This window comes from Palaemon carinicauda, chromosome 4 (assembly GCF_036898095.1).
Source record: "Palaemon carinicauda isolate YSFRI2023 chromosome 4, ASM3689809v2, whole genome shotgun sequence".
Lineage (NCBI taxonomy): Eukaryota > Metazoa > Arthropoda > Malacostraca > Decapoda > Palaemonidae > Palaemon > Palaemon carinicauda.
In genome coordinates, this window is record NC_090728.1 from 152,198,440 (window position 1) to 152,210,706 (window position 12,267).

At 34.9% G+C, this 12,267-nt stretch overlaps 1 long non-coding RNA gene across 1 annotated transcript; it reads right to left on the reverse strand.

Moving 5' to 3' along the window:
- On the reverse strand, positions 1–6,784 carry LOC137639166 (uncharacterized). Its single transcript, XR_011044248.1, has 2 exons — positions 6,723–6,784; positions 1–291 (listed from the first exon to the last, which is right to left on the reverse strand). It is a non-coding gene; the product is annotated as an uncharacterized lncRNA (long non-coding RNA).
- Between the last annotated feature and the right edge of the window lie 5,483 nt (positions 6,785–12,267).

The following is a 12,267-nucleotide window of genomic DNA, read 5'->3' on the forward strand; positions in this document are numbered from 1 at the left end:
ATCTCTTTGTAAGTCGGCGACAGGTGGTCCTTTTCGGTAAGTTTCATTAAGTGTTTCGCCACACTTCCTTTATAGGGGAGAGGAAGTGCGGGCGTTGTAGAGGTCCACGTGAAATTCGCGAAGTAAGCACGTTCTCTGATGATTGTCCGTAGGCCAGTCACCATGGAATTCGGGGAAGTCCCGATACAGCCATCTGCTGCGACGAAGATGTGGTTGTGGGATGTGGATCCGTCAGGGCATGATATATTGAAGCCGTCCTTGTCGTATCGTATCCACGAGCCATTATTTAGTCTGCAATTGAATTCTTTATTGTCAAAGGGATAAAGCTTATCCAGACAATTTTCACTTGTATGGGAGAGAGCACCGTCTAGCACTATACCTAACTCGCATGAATCCATCAAGTTTTTACGGAATTCAAATGAGTCAGCTGTACATATTTTTCTATCCATTGCGTCTGAACAGTGAGTTAATTGATTTAAGTCTTTAATGACCGTATATGTTTCCTTGTCTGGGGAAATCAATACGTGTCCTGTCAAACTGGATATTACTGGATTTGAGTGATTCGTCATGAAAGTCGGAAATGGTGATATCCTGTAAGATTGCCAGGCATCAGAAGAATCAAAGGGAATTGTAATCCTAATCTTGTTATTATCTACGTTTACTGTAATTAGGCTGTAATAAAATTCTAACCTATGTTCGTCTAACAAAGGAACATAGCCTAGTTTATCCCTAGTGTTCTCCAGAACTAATTTTAAGTAACGTATAGGCAACAAATGGGGCGACAATACACCTTTAGTTGCTAACGTGATAGCTTCTACATAATCCTTGGATTTCTCAATGAAATGTGCAATTCTGTTATGTATGTGATCTATCTTTGAATCATAATACGTTAATGTTGCTAACAAATCCTGTACTTCCATAATTTGAACGATATTATCTGAATGTTCATTTAACAAATCCATAATTTTATTGATTGAAGCTAACTGATCCCTTAGTTCTGACATAATCAATTCATCTTTATGAGTCAAGAACTCAATTTTCTTATTTTGATTACTAATTTTAAGACGATTGGAAAGTCCTAAACCTAAACTTGCAACAGACCCAAAGATGCTTAATGCAGCATAAATGAACGGATTCCGTCTTTCTTTTTGTTCGTGTCCTACAGTCCACATCAAAAGGTCATAAGCCAAAGATCCTGTCTCTCCAGTCTTATTCTTTAAGTCATCAGATAGCATCTCTGCAATTTTTAATGTTGAGCTAAGCAAACTCTTAGTAGTCAAATGAAAATGTCTCCTATGCAACTCATCCAATGATGCAGAAAACCTTGAAATGGCGGTTCTTAAGCTAGTGACATCATTCTCTTGAAGAAAAATTGCTTGCATATGCACTTCGACAATTACGTTGGTTGATGTAATAAAAATGTCTTCTTGTCTTTCAACTATATTTCCATATTTAAAATATATATTCTTAGTCTTAGAACTCATCCCATACGAAAAAAATGTCTGAGCGAACAATATCACTCCCAACAACAAAAAATTCATCTTGGAAACCTGTAACGAGAAAAAACATATGTAATTACTCCTGTATTAAAAAGAAAACTTTTAAATTGAAATTAAAATTTTTCCTCACTTCTTTTTAATTTCTTATGTGAGACAATGGTACTATTCTCTCATCCGTGGGTTGGGCTACATTTTGAATTCTAAACCTATTGGCCGTTAATATTTCCAAAATGTTAAATGGGCCTTCAAACTTAGGTGTTAGTTTATAGTTGAGCCCTTTTCTGACATTGATTTGAATATAGATGTTATCACCCACGGTATATGTTTTAGTTGGTTTCGCTATTTTATCATGATTCCTTTTCATTATGATTTGTGATTCTTCTAAATTCTTTCGAAGGATATCATATCGACTTATACTTGCATTTATACATTCTTTTAAAGGATTTGATAGATTAGTTGTAGGCGTTAATACATGGAAAGGTGTTCTAACTGGGGTACCATACAATGCTTCATGCGGTGACATTTTAATTGATATATGATATGAATGATTCAGAGTACTCAGTGCCGCCGGTATTGCAATATCCCAGTTGGGGTCTGATCCCCCTAGTGTTACCCTTAATATATTTAATATCTTCCTATTTGCTCTTTCCACTAGCCCATTCGACTCTGGGTGATATATCATGGTATTGATCTTCTTTATTTTGAGGAATTCACACAATGAGGTAAGAAAGTGATTATTAAATTCACCACCCGAGTCTGAGATTATCATGTGTGGAATTCCATGTTTACAAATGTAACACTCGTAAAACTTCCTAGCGCATTCAATCGCAGTTTTAGTTTTAAGCGCTATTAGTTCTGTATATCGAGTTAAAGCATCTATAATTACTAAGAGGTGCTTATTCCCTCTGTCTGACTCGTAAAATCCTGTTAACAAATCTAAATGTATTCTTTCAAAGGGTTGATTGGGAACAGGATAAGTTCCTAAGCTAACAGGTGTTTTCGTATGCCCTTTGTTTTCCTGACATGTGCGACAATTAGCTATGTGTCTTTTTATATCTGTAAGCATTGTATGCCAATAAAACAATGATTTGGCTTTCTGTGACATTAATGAGAACCCAGGGTGTCCATGTAATGGATTTGAATGCAACCAATTCAGGACAGTGGAAACAAGTGAGTTTGGTACTACTACCTGGTCGTTAGTTACATGTGGTGTATTGCGGGTTTTCCTTGTCACAGTCCTACACAGAATATTATCTTTGATTACATAATTCTGCTGCTTATACTTTATATATTCTTTTTCTTTATGATTGCCTTTCAAAGCATTTATAATTGTTTCTATTTTCTGATCTTTTCTTTGCTCAGTCTGTAACAATTCAGCACTCCAGCCTAAATCTTCTTGTTCAGATATTGTTTTTACAATAGGCATGGATGTTGATATATCTATTAATTCAGCTAAAGACTCCGTACAAGATGACACGGGGTTGCGTGATAATGCATCCGCAATGATATTTGCTTTCCCAGGTAAATACCCGATTCTTGCGCCAAAATCTTGAATGATTAAATGCCACCGAGTTCGTTTAGGGCTGTGATTGAAGCCTTTAAAGAACTCTGTTAGTGGTTTATGGTCAGTAAGAACCTTAACGGGATAACCGTAAATTATGAACTTAAAATGCACTAGCGAATTAACAATAGCTAGTCCTTCCTTGTCTATTACTGCATATTTACTTTCGGAAGTTCTCAATTTTCGAGAATAGAAAGCTATCGGGAAAAACTGTTTATCATATTGCTGAAGCAATACCCCTCCCACTCCTAAGTCTGAGGCGTCTGTTGCAATGAAGAATTCCTTACCGAAGTCAGGAAATTTTAAGATAGGAGAACTACACAGTTCATCTTTCAAAGTATTAAACGCCTGTTGATGTTGCTCAGACCATATGAAATCTACGCCCTTCTTCGTAAGATCAGTTAAAGGAGCGGCTATTATTGAATAGTTGCGTATAAAACGCCTGTAATATCCACTACAACCCAGAAATTGCTGTATTCCCTTGACATTAGTAGGTATGGGAAAATTACGTATAGCCGACACCTTATCATGGACTACTTTAAGACCTTGGCTTGACACCATGAAACCCAAATATACTAATTCTGTTTTGAAAAATTCACACTTACTAATCTTTACCCTTAAGTTATGTTGTCTTAATCTCTGTAGTACTAGTTCTAACTTACGTAGATGTTCTTCTAAGGTGTTGGAAAAGATTACAAGATCATCCATATAGGCATGCAATATATCCCCTAACAAGTCTCCAAACACTATGTTAATCATTCTTGTAAATGTTATAGGAGCACAACGTAAACCAAAAGGCATCCGTAAAAATTCATAATGTCCCCTGGCTGTGCTGAAGGCTGTGTATGGGATACTATCTTCTTCTAATGATATCTGGTGAAAGCCTTTAAGTAAGTCCAAACTGGTAAAATATTTATTCTGACCTAACAAAGACAAAATATCGTCAGTACATGGCACTGGGAATCGATCAGGGATCGTTTCCTCGTTTAGACGACGAAAGTCGACACAGATACGCCATGTTCGATCTTTTTTCGGTACAACTATTAAAGGAAAATTATAAGGGCTATTTGATTTTCTAATGACTCCTTCCTCTAACATTTTACCTACTTCATCATTTATTTCATTCTGGAATTTCATAGGGAGTCTGTACGAGGGTACATATATAATTTTCTGTTTGTCTTTTAACCTTATTTGATGCTCGATCACATCTGTTTTCCCTAAGGATCCATCCGTAGTGGAAAAGACATCTGTATATTTATTTAAAAGTTCAAAAATTTTCTGCTGAATTTCTTCGTCTTGAATGTCCTTACTGATTTTATTTTTAATAGATCGTAAAAGGGATTCATCCGCAACTGATTGAGAGTGATTGATTTCAGCAACGGTAAGAATACGATGTTTATAAACTTCTACATCCAAGATATGTTGATTTTTGTGAATTACTAAAGTGTTATTTAAATGATTACAGACTTCGATATTACATTGCTGATGTGAGCCTACTGTATAAATAGCTTGTGTGACAGACAATCCGTTGGTTTTCAAAGTATCGGAAAGGATTAATATTTCAGATCCCGGTAGTGTTTTCTTTATTTGCACTATTAAATTCGAAGGTATGTTTGGTTCGATATATTGCGTGCAAGATGATATTACGGGTGAACGAGAATTCTGCTGGGTCGCGTGTATTATTTCTTTATTAGTGAGACAAGTTATTGGTTCTTCAACGTACGTTACGGTTACATTTGTCGTCTCCTTATTATCCAAAACAGACTTTAAAGTATTAGAAGACTTATAGAATTTCCCTTTGATATACACGCCGTGCTTTGCAGGAGCTAAGATAATGTTTTGATTTCCCATAGATGGGTATCCTATAATTACAGCTGGATACATATTAATGTTTTTCACAACAACAAATGTATCGGCAAACGTGCGATTACCGACTCTGAACTGAATATGAGTTATGCCTATGACGTTTAATTCATTATTTCCTATACCTGAAAGTCTGATTCCTGATTTTTCAATCGGAAAGTTCGAAAACAACAAATGATGCGTCTTCAAATCCATAATATTACGTGGACTACCAGAGTCAAAAAATAACGTAAAGGATTTGTGTTCTAAATTTACAGCATATAAGGTTGGCCGTAACTCATTTTGGCTTATTATTGTATGAATTCGTTGCAAATCTACGGGAGCATGCACTGTTTTACTTAATTCGGCCGTGTGTTTCATAGGAAAATCTATTGTCTCACATTTATCTGATAAAACATTAAATTGATTATTCAATACTATTGATGTTGACATAAATGACCTTGACCCAACATCACTCTCTTCCCCTCTAGAGTTAACTATGTGGTATTTGCTTTGTTCTGCACATTCTGAAAATTAGGCTGACTTTGCGAGGTCTGGTTTGACGGCCCAGGCTCAGCGATATTTGAAGAAGTGTTTGTTTGTTTCGGACTCTGAACTGCATTGACATTTTGTTGTTTCTTCTTATTGTTAAAATGAGGATTTTTCTTTTTATTTCCATATGGAACTGACTGTGGAATTGACTGTGTATTTCTAGGATATTGTTGTGTCTTACGCGCGTAACATTGACTATAAGAATGTGATCCTGTGTTGTGAACTGAACAAAATTTCGTTCTACAGTCTGCGCTTATGTGACCTTGACGTTTGCAGTTGTAACACGTCACTCCCGCTACTGGATTATTAATTACGTTCACTGTTTGTGGTTTTGTTTCATTCTTAGCAAAAACTTGAGTTAACACGGGATCGAGATCTGGACACTTGGACATGTGCTTCTTTATCTGTTTATAGACATCCAATTCCGTACTTGCAGGCATTAACTTCTTATCAAAGCACCGCACTAAAGCTTCAGGCAACATAAGTGTCATGCAAGTTAAATACATTAATCGTAAAAAATCTTTCACGGAGATATTATCGTTAGTAACCCAAGTGGAATTACCTAAAATGTCCTGATATTCGTTAAGCCTATCAGCTATGAGAGCTGCTCTCTCAACAACATTAAGCCGATTCATAGTGGCTTAATTAAGTGTATTTCGTAACGTTAACACCACATCCAAAGCTTCTTCACCCCCATAGATCGCGCGTAACCTAACTTTGAAATCATCCCAAGTAACTGCTTCCTGAAATGAAACACCTCTTAAATACGCACTCGCATCCCCCTTAGAAAAATCTATAAAACTTTTAGCTTCTTGTAATTGTACAAAAGGATCTACGATTTGTTTGGCATTTAAATGGGCATCAACGGATGAAATCCATGACTCCACATTTTGTGGCAAGAACCCGTTGACACGGCCTTGAAAAGGAAGGATTGCTGACCTGGCATTTACAAGCGTCACAATTGGAGGAGGATTAGCCTGGCCTACACCACTAGGTCCAGGGGTAGGGCTGACAGGAGGAGCCATGACTGCTGTATTCTTTTTTTTTTCTATCTCTTTGACCCCTTTCAATCCTATCAAAATATCTATATGAGTACAGACGCCCACTGCGTAAACGCATATGTATAATAAAATTCCCCCAACAATGTTACTAATCCCAATACATTTCCCCCCAAGAGTTTATGAAAGAAAAAGGAATTAGCACAAAGAAAGAAAAATTCTAAATGAGAATTCGGAGTTTCTTATAACAAAGTTTAGGAATTCACTCACCCCAGTAATATTTGACTAACGACTTGTGACAACTACACTTCACTGCACAAACTGAAATGAATACAAAATCTTTGTACTTAGCTTTATATGTAGTCGAGTCGTCTCTCTCTCTCTCTCTCTTGATGTTTTGTTAGCGATGTCTCGTTCTAGTTTCTTGTAGAATGTAGGTCTTCCTGGATATGTTTTGCAATAGTTGAATGCCAGTCCTTGGGTTTCCTAGGATGTTGATTGAAGATTCTATTTGTATACTAACATATGTTGGTGTTAGCATTTTCGTTGGACTCAGTCAAAATTGTAGATATTTGTAGATAGTTCTGAGTTCTTGAAGATCTTTATCAGGTATTACAGCTTTTATGTTGAAGTCTTGAAGATATATCTCTGGTTTTACAGCTATTTATTTTTGAAGTCTTGAAGATATTTCTCTAATTCTTAGAGTATAACCGCTGTCTTTGAGTTTAAGCGCTGCCACCATTTATTGGTGTGCTACTGTCTTAAGCACACATTTGAGTATGAGTTGTTTTCAGATGTATTTAGATGGTTTATTGAACACATCTTGGTGGTTTTTTAAGTTTTATTGTATATAAACAACTGAGTTAAACATCTCCATCACTGGAGGAAGCTGTGTTGGTCCACATGACCAATTCTGGTGAAGTTTAGACAAGAACTGAACAAATTACTGATATCCCAAAAATCGTACACTTGCTTTAATTTGGATAAGTGACGGAATCGGAAGACACCTGCATCCGGTGACGTCACAAACTTTCACACGAAGAGTTAATGTGTTGACACTAAGAAAGAATGACAACTCAGCATCTTACATCCTGTACACAATTTGAGTTGACCATAGCAAATCTCACGGCCAGCTCTTCCAACCAACATGACATATTACGTCATTTGTTTTAAACATGTAATATTACTATTCTAATCATTACATATATATATATATATATATATATGTGTGTGTGTGTGTGTGTGTGTGTGTGATAATCACAAATATTTTGAGATAGTTACGAATTGACTGTTTATTGACTTCATAAAGAGATTGTCAGAATTTCTCTCAATATCAGGATTCCCTTCCCAATTAAAAGCCTGTGACCAACCTCAAATGAAATCAGATCCCATCTGGATACTTTATCAACCATAGTTGAATATATTTTTACGTCATCGCTTATAATCATTCCTTAATTTGTTCTGATCTTCAGAGATACACATCATTGGTCCAATTATCTTTTGACATTTAGCCAAAGCCTTCGAATTAACATGAAAAAGTTGCTCTCACGGAGACTACTTTGCCTCATACAGTATTTTGACAAAATATATTTTGCAAAAATACCAGTTATTAGATTATATCCGGGAATGAGTCGTGAACAAAACTCAAAGGCATTTTGGAATATTAGATATCATTTGTATTGGGTTGGCTCCCAATGAAAATAAAAAAAAAAGATTGAAAGAATACCAAATTACAAGATATGAGACCATAAAATATACTTCTCTCGATATATAGATATCTAGCTGAAATTAGTGCATGGTGCAAATTATGGAGTATGAAGTTGAATCCTAACAAAACTCAAAGTATGATTGTAAATAGGTCAAGGACAGTAGCTCCTCAACATCCGAATCTCCGTATTGATAATGTTTCTTTAACTTTGTATGACTTTTGAAATTTTAGGAGTGATTCTCGACAGCAAATTTACTTTTGAGAAACACATTAGATCTGTGTCTTCAATTGCAAAAAAAAATGGCTTATTGAGAAAGTATTTCAAGATTTTCGGTGATCAATCTATTTTGAAGTGTTTTAATTCATTCATTCAACCCATTTTTTTATTATTGTTCTCTTGTCTGGTCTTCAGCTGCTGATTCTCATCTTAATTTGTTAGACAGAAACTTACGGTCTATTAAGATTCTTATTCCTGATCTAGATATTAGTTTTTGGCACTGTCGTTCAATTAGTTCATTATTCATGTTGCTTGAGATTTTTCATAATTCTGATCATTCTTTACATTCAGATCATGCTGGACAATTCCATCCTTTTCGTAATGCTAAGCAGGCAGTTAATTCTAATAGCCAGGCCTTCTCCATCATGAGGCTCAATGCTACACAGTATTTTATAAGTTTTATTCCAGCTGTGACCAAGTTGTGGTATGATCTTCCTAATCGGGTAGTTGAATCAGTAAGACTTCAAAAGTTCAAAGTTATAGCAAATATTTTCATGTTGAACAGGCTGATATAAGTCTTCCTATAGTTTATATATGACACATCTGTTTTGACTTTGTTACAGTTTTTAGAATGATTTATTGTTAATTTGTTCTCATCATTTATTTATTTCCTTATCTCCTTTCCTCACTGGGCTATTTTTTCCTATTGGAGCCCTTTGGGCTTATAGCATCTTGCTTCTCCAACTATGGTTGTAGCTTGGCTAATAATAATAATTATAATAATAATAATAAAAATAGTAATAATAATAACAATAATAATAATAATAATAATAATAATAATAATAATAATAATAATAATAATAATAATAATAATAATAATAATAATAATAATAATGATGATAAAGCCTAATCAATATTTCGTTTCATTTTAGTCGAAAGATACACCTTTTTATTCCTGAATAATGAATATCCAAAAGATTTATCTAATTTGGTAAATAACATTTTAAAGTCTAATGATAAACATAGTTCTTCATTTTTGAAATATATATATATATATATATATATATATATATAGGGGAAATCATATGATTTGAAATTGCAAGCTTATCAAACATAATGATTGAAATGCATTTATTCTTTAATTTTGGGGATTCTTAATTTTTCATTTGTTGATGGCATCTCTTACCTTTTGTATTAATATTCTTTTAATATTACTTTTATATGAATTATTTGTGAACTGATGAAATAATCTACATAAACACAAAACTTATTCTTAGAATATGTTATTGTAATTTTACCTTTTGATTACATATATATATATATATATATATATATATATTTATTTATTTGTTTTCAGTCACACTCAGCAGCATATCCAGACGTATAACTACTCGGTCTCTCCCCGTCATTCGGATAGAGGAGAGGAAGCCGTCATACCATGGTGCAAGGGGCTGCATGAGTGTATACATATCTTCTTTATTATATAGCCGTCATTATTGTCAAAAATCTACAGGATACACCTTAATAAACTTACTGCCGCAAAACCAACTCAATTTTCATTCTTTCAAATGAAGCACCTTTTCCCAGAATCTTCTCAAATGTTTTATCGTCTATCTCTTCCTGTGTGTCTTCCTATTAATCCGATGCACAATAAATCTTCCCGGCTTAAGCAGAAAATCCTTTATTTTTCTTTAAAAGCTCAGTTCCAGTTTCGAATAAATGAAGTCTTTAGAAGTCTCACGTAACAATAGTCATAGTTCTCTCTCTCTCTCTCTCTCTCTCTCTCTCTCTCTCTCTCTCTCTCATGCATCATTTCCTTTGTGGTCTTGAAGTTGACTTTGGTGTACTTTAAAGTTGCAGACGGAATTAGAAGGGTAATTCACCGACCCCAATATCCCCCAAGTTCTGCTCTTAGGTCTAATTGCAACTAACACGATAACCGTCTCGGTAATTCCTGGACAAAGTCACCCGGTTTCTCTTCATATCTCTGCGAAGTTAACAAATAGACGAGACGACATAGCACTACAATTTCGCGATTGGCTCTCTGGATTTCATTCTGCTGTATTCGTTTACAGTAACTACAAGGGAAAAGGTCAAAAAGAAAACAATGCTGATACAGACACACACACACACACACATATACAAATATAGATATATATATATATATATATATATATGTATATATATATATATATATATATATATATGTAAATATCACATACGAATGGCATTTAGTACCGAATTCTATCTTGGGAATATATATCCACTTGGAATTCATTTTATGGTAACCGCTTCCGGCCGGGTGGGGATTCGAACCACCACCTATACGGCTGGAAACCATGCTGGCAGGGACCCTACCGACTCAGCTATCAAGAGAGACTAAAAGTTTATGACAAGTCCCCCTACATATTCCTGTCGAATTCAGGAATCTGTTCATAGACTTGTAATAGACCCATCTCCACCATGATAGCTGAATCTTGAGTTTGCAACACGTGGTTATTTTAATGAACATATATCACAAGCACACGTGATTTTAATTAATGTAAATATCACCCACGAATGGCATTTAATACCGAATTCTATCTTGGGAATATATATCCACTTATAAGAAGATTCTGTAGACGGGAAAAGGCTTCAGAAACATTGTCTACTTACATTGATGTATTTGGCACACGTAAAGACGCGGAAAATATTCTCATCAACATCTTTCCTGGTTATGTTGTTAGTGACCCATTAGTAAAGGTTCATTATGCAGTCGAAACTAGAAAATTAGAGCATCAGCACTTTGAGAGACTTTTGACCACTGACCATAAGAAACTAGAAGTGATTGGAAAATATATCTATGACAAAGGTATCAAAATACGGTTCAGGAGGTCGATACACAAACAATGACTTTCTTAAGTTCGGGTATCTGGGTATCATAGCAACACTTACGAGAGATGTCAATTACGAAAAGCTGTTGTCACATTACCCGGATCCTTATCATTCGGCACTGTTTGACAGTAATGGTGACATGGAATTGCAGGTTACATTAGGAAATTCTAATCAGAAACCTCCAAATGCAATCATCCTTGATGCATATCCCTACTCTAGAGAGTGGCCTGACAGTGACCAAAATTATAAAAAACTGAAGCAGTTTCTATTTTGCACATTGTATTTGACCGTTATTACAAAATAAGCACTTAAATCTTGCTGTAGATCTGCATGACATAAAGAAGTTAATCGTGTCTGTTACTTCACCGATGTGCCACAAGATTAAAAGCGTTTTGGTTTCAATGTAAGAAGGGTTAAAAAGTATGGTTGTTTAACCAAGCAAAAAGAATACGAACACGAATTTTAATTTTGTTTTATGAGGTTTCAAGGATCTGTAATGAATTAAGAGGTAATTGAAATGATTAAAATGTTAATAATCCATACACCAGGAGGAATTAAAGCAATAGGGAAGGTACTGATAGGAAATTACAACATCCATTTTTTGCTATTAGTATTCTTTTTTTCAATTTGTTTATTACATCTTGCATTATACTATTGTTATACTGCTTAGATATACAAAGGTATTTGTTGGTTTTATCGTTGCTCCGTCCATTATGTTGTTACAGTTTAGAGGTTCCATTTTTATTTTTATGCTTCTACCACTTCCGTTCTTTCTATGTTGATTTTTAGTCCCACTTTCTCACTTTCGCTCTTTTATCGTGTAAGAAAATGTTTGCAGTTTCTCCTCTGAGTCAGCTATTATCACAGTGTCATCTGCAAATCTAATATCATTTATATTTCCTCCTCTAACTCTTATTCCTTCCATTCCTGATATATTTCTCTGCATGATTACTCAGTGTAAATAAGTTTCATTTCCATAGTAAAAATTCCGAAATGCTTTCAACATATGATCTTTA